We start from the raw sequence: 17,183 nt of genomic DNA, 5'->3' as shown, positions 1-17,183 counted from the left end.
CTCCAGACGATAGTTGTAGAAACAGTAGCATTAGAGGTGCTTGACGCATGCGGCACGTGTCCCCCGCCAAGCGATCTAGAAGTCTTTTGCGCCTGGCGACTCGTGTGGAGCGCCAGGCGACTTTTGATGAAGCAGATGTTGTGTTTTGCTTGGTTTGGATGTGTGTGGTCTACGAGACCTTGGGCGATATCTCAAGGGTCAGATGCTGGAGTATTCCTGGAGTTGTGGCTTAGGATGGAGCGTAACACGAGCATTCTTCGAGTTGTGGCACGGAATAGCGAGTGTTCCCGCATGTGTTCTACCAGTGGTGGCTTGTAGGTTGGACAACAACGATAGCTTGAGATTATCAACCAAAGACGTAGAACATGGATTACATCGTGGTGGCCGTGTGATATGAGATCAAAGGATGATGATCCTTGGATTTGTGTGTGTTTTGTTATATAAATTGATGCATATATTTTATTCTGTTAGCTCACCCTATTTGCTTGTGTTTGGCGATGATCGTGTACGCGATACACGGGAGCTGTTGATGTTACAGGTGGATCTGGTGAGGCATAGAGCCGGACCGGGGCTAGTTGGGAGAGGACTTTCTCAGAGTTTTATATTTTATGATTTTTTAAAGAATTTGTAATATTTCATATTACTACCCGTAGACATTATAATCGAGTTTTAAATTTTCTAGATTTGAGTTAACTTCGAATGTAATAAAAGTTTTATATTTCCCATGTTTTGGAAAATGGAGATTAATAAATGAGCATTTAATATTATTATCTTAGTTTATTAAGTAAATTCGTAATATCTGAACGGGATGTTACATGTGGCATCTCTCAAACGTGAGCACGGAACATACGAACCTACCTCGCTCGTATCCCCACGCGAAAGTAACTGGATATGAACCTCCCCGCTCATATCATCACATGTTATCCACCATCCATGAACCTACCCGCTCATGGCACAGCATCTCCCGATCCAAGTGTAGCATCATTGCTCAAAACAACACACAAACAAATCAAGGACAACAACATTTTCGCCTGGCTCAGCCTACACGCCGCCAGGCGAAATCAGTCCACACCGCCTGGCGGTACCTGCCCACCGCCAGGCGCCAGCGCCCTCCCAGTGCCACTATTTTTCAGTCAGCGCTTGGCGGAGCACAACTTACCGCTAGGCGCCACGCGGTACGGGAACCTCTCCAGTTGTTCCTATCGCCTAGCGGCATCAGCAAGTCGCCAGACGCCACACTAGAAGTCCCTCACTGCTGGTTTTGGAACACTCACTGGTTTGTTCCAAAACTAGAACACTACCACAAGCATCACTCTTCTCATTCATCAGGACATTATGCAAAATTACCCAGCCATACCTCAATCAATTTAATTACTTATGACCCATACTCATAGGTCCATATATTCCCTACATATAATTCACCAAGTCCTTTATCCAAGCATAATAGCTCAATCAAGCTTAAGGAAATTGCCTAATTCATTCCCTCTGACTTACTCTAGTCTGAAAATGGAATTCAGTCACCACCCTAGACTATTTAAGGCTCATAGCAGAATAGTTGTTTATCTCCATTGACACAAAATTTCAGTCAACCCCAATTCTCATGCTTACTAACTTATTACATTGTTTTACCCTATAATCTTCATTGATTGACTTACCAAAACACAAAATCTTATAACTCACAATTTAACTGCAGTTACACTCTTCTTCCACCACATTCTTATATCAGATTATTCATCATCACTAACGTTTTCATTACCTAACTATCATCAATATGTTGCAATATACTCCCCTTTCTCCTCTCTTGTTCTATTAATCTCAACGAATTTCCCCCTAATTAAAGTTACCTATCAACCCCACACACAGATTTTGCCTCTTCTCTCGTCATTCCATTTCTGCACAGAAACGGGTCTACATCCTACCATCCCCTGACGGTGTTACACTTGTCGTCAGGCGGCATTCCAGTACCAAGTTTAGAACCCCTAATTTTCTGTACCTACAAAGATCCTCAAACCCCCCAAAGTTTGATCCAATCTCGAATTTCAATGCTCGAGTTCACTCAAGCATGACTTAAGAAACCATCACACTATTATATCGTTCAATTACTTGTCTTACTTCTTCCAATCACTTAATAGTCATACCCAAACCACGAATTATACCCTTATTTGTTTCTCATATAAATCCCCCATGTCCCCAAACAGATTCTAAGATGCCTAACATTCCAGACCATAGAATAATATCACAAGGTTATACAATCACACACGCAAGGAAATCCAATTCAACGTCCCACATATCATAATTTCCACAGAACGCAATAAAAATAGAGACAACGTCGCGCATCGCCTAACGGTTCAGTCTCGCCGCCAAGCAGCTCATGCCACAGAACCCAGAAACAAGGTTAATCCTGATGTGTTGCATGGCGGCACATGCATGCCCGCTAGGCGGTTTCTGGGCAGATTCCCAAAATTTCGCGATAACTTCACAATTTAACAGAAAAATTCATACAATTTGATTCATATCAACACATTACAATAAGTACGAATTAAAAGAGTTAAGAACAACTCCCCTTACCTGCAATTCGCGCTCTAAACTCGAATTCTTGATGTATCTGTAACCCAACTCTCTAAACCTTCCCTTGCACACCAACAACACGTTCTCCGCTCACTTCTTTCAGCACCCACCACGAAAACTCTTCTAGAAACCACTGCTTGCAATTCACACCCAATGCAACACCCCTCTTCCGTCCAATTCTCTTCTCTCTCACAATCACTACCTTAATTAAGTGAGTTTAAGCCAAAAAACGAAAATAAACTCAAATGGGGTTTATGGTTATTCAAAACTCATAATTGGGATGTTTTCAGCCCCTTAATCTTCCCTTCTTGGCTGCTAGGGTTCCTAAACCCTTCCATAATCATACCAAACGAAAATTTGGCAAAAAGAGAGCACTTTTGTTGTTAGCCAGGTTTGAACCCACAACCTATCAATCATCAAGTCAAGAGCACAACCAATTCATCCAATTCACAATTGTGATAATTCCTCATATCCTAAGGTTATGTTATCACGTCTCACATTCAATTATATAACATAAAAATGCATAAATTAAAATAACACCCAATTGACATACATAGGACTCAAACCCAAGTTCTTTCACACAATAAAGTACTCTTAACCACTTGAGCTAGTACTTTTCCACATCATAACTCTCTGCATTAAATGCCTTAAAGGCTTCTATTACTCGCCTTTATTAATTAATTATTTAATTAACTATTTAATTTTTCTCGGGTCTTACACATTCTTCCTGGTTTAAAATTCAAATTCGCATTTCTACATTTTTCCCAGTTTTTCAGTTGACTGTTTTCCTGTTTCAATCAGTTGATTATACCAGAACAAAATCTATTTAGTAAAATCAATCGATTAACTCTGTTTTTGATCGATTGAAAGTGTACAATTCAGTACTGTTTGCATCCTAACTTGGTGATCTATTTGATTCAATTAAAGGTTGTTTTTAGCTTGCAAAGATAGCCTAAATTTTTAACTAGCCAATTCAACGCCCCTTCTTGGCTTTTCAACCATTTCAAAACTAACATTATTCACTTTTGGTTTAGCATTTATAATTTTGTGTTTTTCTTGCTTTATTTCTTGACCTCTTTGGGTTTGGTTCTATATTTGGTGCATACGTCTTTTTGGAGGTGATCTAATTTTCCTGAGGTAGCATCCTAGGAGGTGGAGTACCTAGTCCCGAAAGAGAATCCACTTTGGTGAGATCTAGAGGAAGTACAAGAGTGAAACACTTGAGAGGACTAAGCCAAGAAGACAAAGCCAAGAAAACCTTTTACATTTTGTGCACTTTGATTGTATTCAAATTGAGTTGTAAAATTGTAATGCTTTCCTTCTTGTGTTGATGGCCTAGTTAGGTGTCTTGGGGGAGTCTTAGGTACTTAATCCCATCTCCTAACTAGAACCTCTTCTATACATTAGAGAAGCGCTTTTAGTGATGAAGTTTGAAGGTTCCAAGTGCCTTCTACCTCTACCAAAACTTAGGCCGCATATAATTTCTAATCTTTCTTGTTTTTAATTTTCTTGTTTGATAGTTTAGTGTGTGTGTCAACTTAGTCTTTGAATTAATTTCATTTAAGAAGTTTTGTACAAAAGTTTGAAGTTCCCTTGCCTAGGAAAGACTTGGTATGTACGCAATCCAAGTGATTCACCTCTCTTTCCTGGAGGAGAACTAAAAGCTTTTGCTATCTACTTCTTCTTTGAAATTTTCTTTTAAAGACCAAAGTCTTCTAAAATCTAAAAAAACAAATGTCTCAACCTCCTTCTCAATGTATGGGTGCTTCAAATGAAGAAGAAATAAGTTTGAAACAAATTGCCTTTGATTTGAGAGCACTACTACGTTGGAAGGAAGATGAAATAATTGCAAGGGAAAGGGAAAAACAAGAAAGAGATAGGTTTCATCAACTTTTAGATGAAGAGAGGAAGGGAACAAGAAATATGGAAAGGTTGCATGAGAGGATGAGTAATAAGAGTCAACACTTGTACTTCCACACTCCAACACTAGTCACACACTCTAAAGAAGAAGATAATAGACTAGTTGACAACTTTTATCAACCTCCTCCTCCTCTAAGAAGAGAAAGAAGAGAGCCTAGGGAACCAAGAGCCATTAGAATAGACCTCCCTCACTTTTATGGGAAAGATGATGTTGAAGCTTATCTTGATTGGGAAATGAAGGTTGAGAAACTCTTTGCTTGCCATCAAATAAGTAAGGAGAGCAAAGTACCCTTAGCTACCCTTAGCTTCTAGGGCAATGCTAGGTATTGGTGGACTGCCCTCGAAAAAGATGGGAGAATCAATCAAAGTCCCGAGGTCAAATATTGGAATGACCTCAAAGTAGCCCTTAGGAGAAGACATATTCCCTCCTACTATCATAGAGAGCTAATGGATAAGCTCCAAAGACTCCATCAAAATAAAATGAAAGTGGAAGAATATAGACAAAAGATGGAGTTAAATATGATGAGGGCTGGGATTAGGGAGTCCGAGGATATCACCATTGCAAGGTTTCTTAGTGGCTTAAGTCTTGAGATAAGAGATAGAGTAGAATTGTTGCCCTACCAAGACTTAAATGACTTGGTTCAACTTTGCATAAAGGTAGAACAACAAATTCTAAAATTTCGAAATGACTACACTAACTCTTATACCAAGAAAGAATTCAAGAGGGAGGGTAAGCAAGTCAAAGAAGAACCCTCCAAAAGTTTCAAGGAAAAGGAGAAACCAAGGGAAGGCACATCTACACACACTCGTACTAGTGAAATCAAATGTTTCAAGTGTCTTGGTAGAGGTCATGTTGCATCTCAATGCCCTACCAAAAAGACCATGATCTTAAGGGTTGTTGACCACTATAGTAGCCAAGATGAGCAAGAAAGTGAGAGTGAGACTTCTAGTAAGGAGTCTAATGATGAGTCTAAGGAAATTGCCTATCCTTGTGAAGGAGACCTTCTAATGATTAGAAGACTTCTTAGCAACCAACCCATTCTAAAAGAGCCAACACAAAGAGAGAACATCTTTCATACAAGATGTAAAATTTTAGAAAACACTTGTTCTCTCATTGTTGACAGTGGTTTATATTGCAACTGTTGTAGTACAAGGTTAGTTGATAAGTTGGCTTTGACTATCATTCCCCATCCAAAACCTTACAAACTACATTGGCTTAATGAAAGTGGGGATTTGACAGTCCAACATCAAGTGAAGGTCAAGTTATCCATAGGGAAATATGAAGATAGTGTGCTATGTGATGTAGTACCTATGGAAGCTTGCCATGTTTTATTGGGAAGACCTTGGCAATTTGACAAGAAAACCATGCATAATTGTCTTACAAATGAAATCACCTTCACTCACAAGGATAGAAAATTTGTCTTGCATCTTTTATCACCACCCCAAGTGGTAAAGGATCAAATTCAAATGAGAAAGAAGCTGGAAAAGGAGAGAAAAAAGGATAAATAAAAAAGTCCTCCATCTCTCCCAAAAAGTAACTAAAGATGAATCTAAGGTGGAAGAGATTGGTGTTCCTTCTCCCAAGGTGATACAACATGAGAAAATTTTGACTATAAAATCTTTGAACCAAGTTCTCAATGACGAACAACCTTCATGCCTCTTGTTGTGTAAAGGAACACTCACATGCACTACCACATTTCTTAAACTTAAGAGTCTACCTCCTAAAGTTGAAAATATTTTGAAAGAGCTTGAGGATATATTCCCTAAGGAAGGGCCAATTGGGCTTCCTCCTTTTAGAGGAATTGAGCATCAAATAGATTTATTGTCTGGGGCAAGTCTTCCAAATAGACCAGCCTATAAGAGTTGTTGGAGAAGGAGATAAAGTCTCAAGTGCAAGAGTTGTTGGAGAAGGGTTGGGTTCAAAAGAGCCTTAGTCCTTGTGTTGTGCCTGTTTTGTTAGTGCCTAAAAAGGATGGAAAGTGGAGAATGTGTTGTGATTGTAGAGCTATAAATAACATCACCATCAAATATAGGCATCCAATCCCTAGGCTTGATGACATGCTTGATGAGTTGCATGGGTCCCTCATGTTTTCTAAAATTGATCTAAAGAGTGGTTATCACCATATAAGAATCAAATAACTATAATGTGATGCATCTGGGGTAGGAATAGGTGTTGTGTTGTTGCAAGGAGGACACCCCATTGCTTATTTCAGTGAAAAACTTAGTGGTGCCTCCCTCAACTATCCCACCTATGACAAGGAATTGTATGCCTTAGTTAGGACCCTTCAAACCTGGGAACACTATCTTGTGTCCAAAGAATTTGTCATTCATAGTGACCATGAGTCGCTAAAATACTTGAAGGGCCAATACAAGTTGAATAAAAGGCATGCTAAGTGGATGGAATTCTTAGAACAATTTCCTTATGTGATAAAGTACAAGAAGGGCAAAAGTAATGTGGTGGTTGATGCCTTGTCTAGAAGGCACACATTGTTTTCAAAATTGGGAGCCCAAATTCTTGGATTTGATCACATTCCAGAAATGTATGTTCAAGATTCTAAGTTTTCTTCTGCTTATGCTGAGTGTATGGAAAGACCTCAAGGAGGGTTCTATGTGAATGAAGGGTATTTGTTTAAAGAAGAAAAAATTTGTATTCCCCAATGTTCACAAAGAAAACTCCTTGTCCAAGAAACACATGAAGGGGGCTTGATGGGTCACTTTGGGGTAGAAAAAAACCTAGGTCTTTTGAAAGAAAAGTTCTTTTGGCCCCATATGAGGAAAGATGTCCAAAGGCATTGTAATAGATGTATTTCATGTTTGCAATCGAAGTCTAAGACAATGCCCTATGGATTATACACCCCCTTGCTTGTTGCTTCATCCCCTTAGGAAGATATAAGCATGGATTTTGTCTTAGGACTCCCAAGAACACAAAGGGGTTTTGATTTTATTTTTGTGGTGGTAGATCGTTTTAGGACTCCCAAGAACCCAAGAACACATTGCTAGGTTTTCCTTTAGAGATATGGTCAAGCTTCATGGTATACCCTGCACCATAGTTTCTAATAGAGATAGCCACTTTTGGAAAACTCTTTGGTCAAGACTTAGAACTAAGCTTAATTTCTCTACATCATGTCATCCACAAATTGATGGGCAAACTAAAGTTGTTAATAGGTCTCTATCTACTATGCTAAGGGCAATTTTGAAAGGAAACCACAAATCTTGGGATGAATGCCTTTCCCATATTGAATTTTCCTACAATAGAGTAGTTCATAGGACTACTAAAATCTCTCCATTTGAAGTTGTTTATGGCTTTAATCCTTTCACTCCGATGGACTTGCTACCACTTCCTACATCTTTTGATTTTATTCATAAAGAAGGGGTGGCAAAATCTAATTTTGTTAAGAAAATGCATGAGAGGATTAAAAGACAAATCCAACAACAAACATAGAGGTATGCTAAGTACAACAATAAGGGGAAGAGGGAAATAATTTTTGAAGAAAGGGATTGGGTGTGGCTACACCATAGAAAAGAAAGATTTCCTAAGCAAAGGAAGTCTAAACTTAGCTCTCGAGGTGATGGTCCCTTTAAAGTGCTGAAAAGAGTCAATGATAATGCGTATAGGCTAGAGTTGCTTGAGGGCTATGATGTGCATGCCACCTTTAATGTTGTTGACTTGATACCTTTTACAGGTGGTACAAATGATGAGGCAGAGACTACAGATTTGAGGATAAATCCTTCTCAAGAGGGAGGGAATGATGAGATGCCTCGAGCCAAGGGACCTACAACAAGAGCCATGGCTAGGAGAATACAAGAGGAATGGGCCTCAAATGCACATGCAAGGCCCAATGGGCTAAGGAAGACGTGAAGACCTAGCCTAGGACTCTTTGCTTGTAAATACTAAATTAGGATTTTATTTTGGGTTTGTATTTTGGGCCCAATAGAATAGGGTTTTCTTTGGGCCATGTATTGGGCCTTAGAGGAAATTTAGCTTTAGAAGTAATTTTGGACCAAAAAGGGAATTGAGCGAAATGGGCTGAGAGTAGTGCATCTACTCTAGAGAAGCCTAGAAGCTTCTCAAACTTGCTCTCCAAGGATGAGAGTTAGCTTCCCATGGCAAGACAAGTGTGACTTGCTTAGGTGGCAAGTCACACCTCATGCTCCTTTTTTGCTTCAAAATTCAACTTTCTAGACTCCTTTTTCCCTCCACTTTTTGGAGACTCCTTGGTCTCATTTTAGCCTATAAATAGAAGGCTTTGGACATGTATTTTTTAGCTTGAAATTGAGTAACGAATTGCTGCCAAAATTTGTGCACAAATCTCTTTTTAGCTCACCTTAGAGTAAACTCTTCTCTAGTTTACTCTAGTCTTATTTCTTAGGAGTTGGCCTCACCTCTCTTAAGAATCCTATCACCTACACCAAACCAAACACCTTAAGCTTCTTTCCTTCATGCTTCTGCATCCAACACCATCTATGGAGCCTCCATTCTTCATGCAAGCTTCAATGGAGACAAGAAGAAGCCATCACGTATCCAACCAACTCTATCAATCTCGCTCAGGCTAAGGAGCTCTCGCTCAGGCGAGAGGGATCCTTAATCAAGCTACCAACTTTCACCTAGGCGAGACTGCATACAGAGGGCACGTTGAGGTCTCACTCAAGCTAGCCCATCTCGCTCAGGCGAGACTACTCTCGCTTAGGCGAATGGCCTTCGCCTAAGTGAGCCCTCGAATCAGAGAGAAGGGTGGGTTACAACTGTTCTCGCTCATGCTAGAGCTCCTCGCTTAAGCAAGAGCTTTTCGTTTTGAGCGACCAATAGCTCCTCTACTCTCACGCGTGCCAAGCTAGAAAACCATCTAGAAAAGCATACAGATCATTTTCACATCATCAAAAGTACATTAAAATCATATGGAGCACCAAATAGAAACAAACTAAGCATTGTATTTATAAAAGCATGAAAAGCCTAACTTCCCTTACTTGGACATATGCTAGCAAAAGGTACAAGCACACAATAGAGTATTACTACAACTTCAAGAACTGATTTTTAAGCTGGAAATAATGGAATAAACAGATCTTAGCTACCTCGGAGGAGAAAAGAGAAAGAGGAAGTGAGTTGTTTTGCAAGAGATTGCAGAATGCGAAACTGCAAGAGATTGCAGAATGCAAAACTAAGAGACTGAAAGTGAGTCTTTGGGGGAACCTAATGGGCTGGCGCTTAGGCCCAACAGATGGGGTTAGGCCCTTAAACTTTTAGGGCAGAAAAAGTGGGTCTTATAATTGAGATATGATCTCGTAGTAAATAAATGTAAGAAGTGTGTCTAACTATAATAATAATATTAAATGGGATTTTTGTTTCAAATTTGTTAAAAAAATTTACAAGAAAAGACTTTTTTATGCTATTTTTTTTAAGAATTTTAATGGGTAGGTTCTTCGTGGGTAATTATTTCCTACAAAATTATAAAATTCGTAAGTATTTCCTACAAAATTTGTTGTAAAAAAGTGTTTTATACAAAATAATTTGCAAAAAAGTTGGCAGCAATTTTCTACATATTTCTTTTCGTAAAAAAAATTATAAGTATTTCTTACCAAAAAAAGTTTCAAAACAAAATTGGTAGGAAATATAAATTTTTTTAATAGTGAATAATAACAATAACAACAATAACAATTATTAATAATAATAACACTAAAATAACATCGTAGTGAGAAAATAAAAAATAATAATAATATAATAATAATATAACTACATATATAAATAGATAAACATCTTTGGTGTACTTTTTTTGTTTTTTCAAATTTATCCTCTTAATTACTATATTTTAAATTTAAATAATTATTTATAATAGAAAAATTATTTTCAGTTTTATTATTTTACTAATTTTAGTAACTATTAACTATTATAATAATTATAGTTCTTATTAATAATAATAATAATAATAATAAATTTATAATAATAGTAATATAATAATAGAAATAATAATAATTATAATAATACTAATAATAATAACAATGATAATAATTGTTTAGTACTTCTTTTCTCATATCAATAATATATAATAATAAAATTAATATATTCAATGTTACTAATAAGTACTAACTTTATTATTAATAATGTTAATAATACTAATATTAATAATATATAATAGTAACATATAATAAGAATAATAATTATTATTATTATTATTATTATAATACTTATATTGGTTATAATTTCATTACTATCATTACAAATAATATTATTAATAATTAGAAATACTAATACTTATTAAAATATTCAAATAATAATATTACTTACAGTTAATATTATAGTTGAAATCATAAATAAATGAAAATATAAAAATAAATTGACTTTGGTAGGATTTGAACTCGGGTCTTTTTGTACCAGAATTTTAAAATGACGAAAAAATTAAATTTATGACACGTATTAATAAAAGAAAATGGACAATGTAGTAATTTTTGTAGTATTTTCTTTTCTTAATATGTAATAGATGCTCTACTTGACAACACACTTTTCAGAAGTATGTTAATCACTGGAAAAGTATTTTTTATTTGAAAAGAGAAAAAGAAATCGAAGGATAAAACAATGAATGTAAAATTTTATTTAGTGTGAAAGTAATATTTTCTATTAAGAAAATCATGGTAACTATATTTGAACTTTTTCGGTAAAAGTATCAATTTGTTTTTATTAAATATATGTTTGAAAATGAATTTTGACATTTCAGCTTGAGTGACACTCTAAAATTCAACAATCACATGTCATCCCGTGAAATATATCATAAAAGAAGAGAAAAGAACAAAGACATGGGGTATAAACCAAATCCATGTAAAAGAGAATACACAAGACAAACCCACTAAAAAGTTTAAATCAAAAGAAACATATGGAGTTAAAACCTATTACAAAAGTAGGTTGCAGTAATAACATGAGGAATTTCACCATATTACTTAAAATCCAACTTATTATCAATCCTAAAAGAGGTAAACTCATTAGCATAATGATTTCTGTTAAAAAAGATGTTAGAAATATTTAACTCCATGTCGTGATAAATCTTCATACATTTTATCTGTATTTCGTTAACAATTTGAGCTAAGGTAAAAGCTTGACAGAGCAAAGTAGAGTCACACTTAAAACGTGGCTTAATGCCAAATTCACTACTCAACCACATGATTAAAATTCACTTTTCTTAGTTCATCTTTTTTACTTGAGCTACAACTTTTGGGGCTTAGCACCAACGTTGTAATTTCCTTCATTTACCTGCAAAAATAGCATAAATGTATTATATTCCACCTTTTATGGTTTCTCATCGCCACATTCTATATTTATATGTAATTATGGCAATTCTAATGATTTTTACATTGATTTAATGCAAGTGTCTACAATTGGTGTAATGTTATTTAACCCTGATGAGTTCAAATTTTTGTCCTCATTTAATGTTTAAATTTGGGGATTTAATAGAATTTTTGTGCTTAAGGATTGATTTAATTAGGATTTGTGATTATTGGATTTATTGAGTACGTAAGTTCAAAATGGCGTACAAATTGATTTTAGTTGCATAAAATATTATTGGATATTCTAACGTTTGTTAATGCAGCTGAAGTTTAATTTAGGTCATTAAAAGTGTGGATTTGAAATATTCAAAGTTACAAAATAAGTCCAAAATCAGAAAATTCTAGAAAAGAATAATTCAGGAGCTAAATGCACTGCTAGTTTTATTCTACACCCCTCCTACCACTTAAACTCCACTCAACCAGATTATTCCATGTGGCAATCCTCACCTTCTAAATTTGTCCAACCACATGATGACACGTGTCATGATCCTCCACTCCCTAAACTGGTCAACCATACATTGACACATCATCATCTTCCTCCATCTCACACATGAAACCCTAACCCTAATGTTTCTCCTGTCCCACCATCACCATGCCCGCAGTCGCCACTCTCGCCGTCAACCTTAGACTACCATCTTCATGCACCTCAACATGATAGCCACCGCAACAATGTCCCTACACTTTCAGCCATCGCACCACCATCTTCTCGACACTATGAACCAAAGAAGTTCGAACACCACACAACGTTCCACCATCGCGCTCCAGATCAGAGGAGAAGAGACGCATCCTCCTTGTTGTCGACCGTTCGTCGACCACACTGCAATAGCAGCAGTCCATCATCTTCACAGATCTGCACCTGTTCCATCAGCACCACCATTGCACTACAATAGTGCATCTATCACAATACCATGCTTGATGCGAGCCCACCTTTGTCGGAGCAGCGTTGCTACCACCATAGTCACCAACAAGCATGGCAGCACCACCTTCGAACAACCACAATATGCGAACCTTGCACCAGAATCCTGCAACCAGTGACATGAAGTCAGAAACTACACCTACAACATCAGAACCACCGCGCTGACAAAACGCTGCAACAACGCATCCAACCATCACCACCATGCATAGAAAAACAGTTTGAACTTTTGAACTCCATCATCGTGCCAGAGAAATCCACAGATATGCACCATTTCATCAACATCAGAGCAACCACCACGCCAGACCTCGTCGTCGGCCACCATTGGAATTGCAACAGGCTAGCATTCATCACGTTTGAAGCGACAACCACAAGCATTTCCATGACAGTCATCATTGCACCTCGTCGCAACCAAAGGAGGGAGAAACCATGGAGAAAGAAACCCTAGTTTGGTGAGAGAAAGCACTCTGCCACGTGTCAGCCTCTCATAGGGCAGTCAATAGATCAACTGGTCAAAGCAGTAGTCAACTCTAGTCAAATTCTGGTCAATATTGTAAAAATTGTTAAACAAGAGGGGCAAAATAAGAAATTGGATAGAAATTAAGGTACTAATTATATAAATAAAGATAAAAGATTTTAGCAACCCAACAGATAAAGTCTAAGTCAAATTGAAGCCTATATAAAGAGGCCTAAGGGAGCAGAAGAGGCACACTAAGCAACTCTCTAGTTTTGGCAGATATCGTCATCCACCAGATCTCTCATTCTTCCTTTCCTTTTATTTTCTTTCCTTCATCATATTATCATGTATTCCATCCAAGCCATGGAGGGCTAAGCTTTTAGGGGTGATTCCACTGTAATTTCTTAACTGGATTCTGAGGTTAGATGAATTAATTTATTTGTTCTTTTGATTCTTGTTAAGATTTATTTTTCATTTATGTCTTTTAGTTCTTAATCTAGTTAAAGTAATAAATTTTACATTATAGCAAGTTAGCATAGTGTTAAATCTAAATAACATAATAATCATATGAATCTAAGGGTTTTTAAATTTTAATTAAGAAGTTACTTTGATTAATTTTTAGAAACTTTCATATGATTGCATGAGTTTTTGCTAATAATTGAGAAGTTACTTTGATTAGAGGTAGAAACTTAGATTATAATTAATCAAGAAGTTACTTTGATTAATCAACTTTTTACTAGATATATGGTCTAAAAGATTAGACATGATTAAGACTAGTAATGTTTAATTGCGAAGTTACTTTGGTTAAATTTACTAGGACTAATCTATAAAGTTCTTGCTTTTAATTGAGAAGTTACTTTGGTTAAAAGTGAGGACGTCAACAAATTAATTAAGAAGTTACATTGATTAATTTGAAATCTTAAACAAGAAATCAATAACAATAATCTTTAGAAAATCAATGATTAATTCCATTTTGAAAGAGCAGTGGAATTGACCTATTTACTATTACTGTATTTACAATCTTTTATTTGCGTGTCATTTATTCTTTACATATCAAAACCCCATACTTTTATAGTTACTAGTTTTAATTGCATTTTTATAAGAGTCAAATATTTGAAATCAATTCCGCATTTATTGAGAGACGACTCAGGGTTATCTTAATCCTAACTAGTTTGTTCACTACTAACTTAGCAATACTGAAGTTGCTAAAGTTAAGTAGTGGTAATTTGATCCCGTCAATGACAACAATATCAAATTTGGCGTCGTTGTCGGGGAATACGGTTAGTATTTTCTTATTCATTTATTTAACTTTTTATTTTATTTATTTTTTTAAATGCATTTACGTTTAATAGAGTTTGAGTTTTTTTTTGTAGTCTTTAGTTATTTTCGATATTTCTAGCAAAATTTCTATTTTTGTTTTGATTAAGAATTTCTCTTTAGAAATATTTTGAGATTAGTTGGGAAAACTCTTACTATGAAAGACTTAGTATTTAAGTTGTCCACTATGACGCGCACCTCTCTTTCCTGCGAGTGAACCCAAGAACATTTTAAATTCTTTCTTTCTTGAAATCTTTTTACAAAACACTAACAAGAAAAAAAATCAAAAAAGAAAGGAACATCTTCAGACTGCGTAGTGCATAACCCGAGCCAACCCGGGTAAAATCTATCAATTGGATTCGGAACTTGAATGGAACTTGCGCAAAGCACATAGAAGACTTGAATTTCAGTGTTCTACTAAGAGAACACCTTCTACAATCAGACAGTTGGCCACATCTAACAATCCCATCATCAATAACAACATCCAACATCCAGAAGGGCAATGTGAGCTCAAGATTGACCTACTAAAGGCCTTGCCACAATTTCATGGGTTATCAAAGGGTAGAGAAGTTAGAATCTAAAGTTAATCAAGGATCAAGTCATCCACCAGCATAATGTAAGTTTTATTACTTTAAGATCGGGTAAGTAGGTACTATGATGGAGCTTGGTGGAGACATGAAGCTCCAAGTGCAATGGAAATGATGGAGGAAGCATGGAAGAATGGAAGGCATGATTTGGGCCTAGGCGTTGACCCAAGCTATAAGCCTTGTTGGGATCACATCATACGAGGACTTGAGGAAGCCCAAGAGAATGAAGATAAGGAAAACGAATTTGCACCCATTGATAAAAGTGGAAGTTCAGGCGAACCAATACAATGTACATCTGAGACACATATACTCACTATGACTCCAGGTTAGTATCCTCTAATTCTTCTTATTCTAATTCTTCTTCATCTTATTCTCCCCTTCCTCCCTATCCAAATCGTTTGAAACCGAAAACTAAAAAGTTGGAGGAGTTAGACCAAGAAATCTTGAATACTTTCATTGAGGTAAAGATAAACATTTCTTTGTTGGATGTTGTGACGCAAATTCCGAAATACGCCAAGTTTCTTAAATAACTTTGCACCAATAGAAGGCGTGTTAGGGATAATGAGGTTGTGAACTTGGAAAGATATGTATCAAGCTTGATCAAGAGACCTATCGAAATATAAAAAAAATGCAAGGGTCCAAGTATGTTTTCTGTCCCCTGTGTTATAGGAAGTACTAAGTTTGACAGTGTCATGTTAGATTTAGGAGCTTCTATAAATGTGATGCCTTTGTTAGTTTTTACTTCTCTTCATCTTGGACCTCTTAAGACTACAGGTATGGTCATTCAACTTGCCAACCGTAGCACAATTAACCCTGAAGGTGTATTAGAATATGTGCTTGTCTGAGTGGACAAGTTAATTTTTCCTGTAGATTTCTACATCTTGGACATGAAGGACGATGAAGGAATGAGTTCAACTACAATAATCTTGGGAAGCCCGTTCATGATGACATCACGTACCAAGATAAATATGCATGGAGGATCATTGAGTATGGATATAGGAGACGAGAAGGTGCAGTTCAATGTGTTGGAAGCCATGAAGCACCCAACTGAAGATCATTCTTTGTTTTGTATTGATTTACTAAGTGATGTAGTGAACAATTTTGCTTTTGGTTTTTTAGATGTTTTTTCTAGTTTTTCTACTTCTTTGGATTTTTTTTTCGAATATGTCGTACACAATTTTAGACGACAAAGAAAACTTTAAAACAGGTGATATTGAGGATGCAGTTTCACTAGATTTTACCTATATGGCATCTGAGTGTGATGTTGAGGTGGCTAAAATTACCTTAGGCAATAAAATGTTGTCATTTGTGGAACAACCACCCACTTTGGAGTTGAAACCCTTACCATCTCATTTGAAATATGCTTATCTTGGGAGGGATGGGAAACTCCTTGTTATTATATCTGCCTTGCTTACTGATGAGCAGGAGCAATAACTGTTGCAGGTTATCAAAGATCACAAGAGAGCAATAGGTTGGACGTTGGCAGATATTCCTGGTATTAGTCCTTCTTTTGCACGCACAGGAGGAGGATGCTAAACCAGTAAGACAGCCTTAAAGGAGATTGAATCCTCAGCTGATGGAGGTTGTGAAGAAGGAAGTTTGTAACGTCCCTAAAGGAAATTACTTAATTCAATAAATAAATAAAAAAATGAAATTCAATCATCTTGGTTTTATTATTCCTAAACGCAGGAAAATTTAAAATAATATCCAGTGTGCCAAAAATTCAAATGAAATTAAAATGTAAAGTTATTACAAATCCAAAGTTCCAACAAAACAAATAAAAACATGGTAAAATCCCTAGCTCGATATCCCAAGCTAGCCCCTATTTTCGTCTCACACGTCAGTAGCATCACCTCTAGCCTCCTCTGCTCCCATGTAAAGAATTACACAATCATCGCCAAACACACACAAAAAGGGTGGGCTTATAAAATAAAGAAATAGCATATCAATTAACACAATAAAAGCATTACACCCATCTCATTCCTACTAGTTAGTTCTTGGCCAAGACCTTAAACATAAAGGCTTTTCAACCTTCACAACACACCAAAGGTTAGCCTGGGATTCACGATTTATGATGCTCACACGAACCTGCCCGCTTGTGGTCCTGCCT

The sequence above is a fragment of the Vigna unguiculata genome, chromosome 11 (genome assembly GCF_004118075.2).
Source record: "Vigna unguiculata cultivar IT97K-499-35 chromosome 11, ASM411807v1, whole genome shotgun sequence".
In the NCBI taxonomy this organism is placed as follows: Eukaryota; Viridiplantae; Streptophyta; class Magnoliopsida; order Fabales; family Fabaceae; genus Vigna; species Vigna unguiculata.
The sequence above is the reverse complement of the archived record's forward strand: the minus strand, read 5'-3'. Positions refer to the sequence as shown.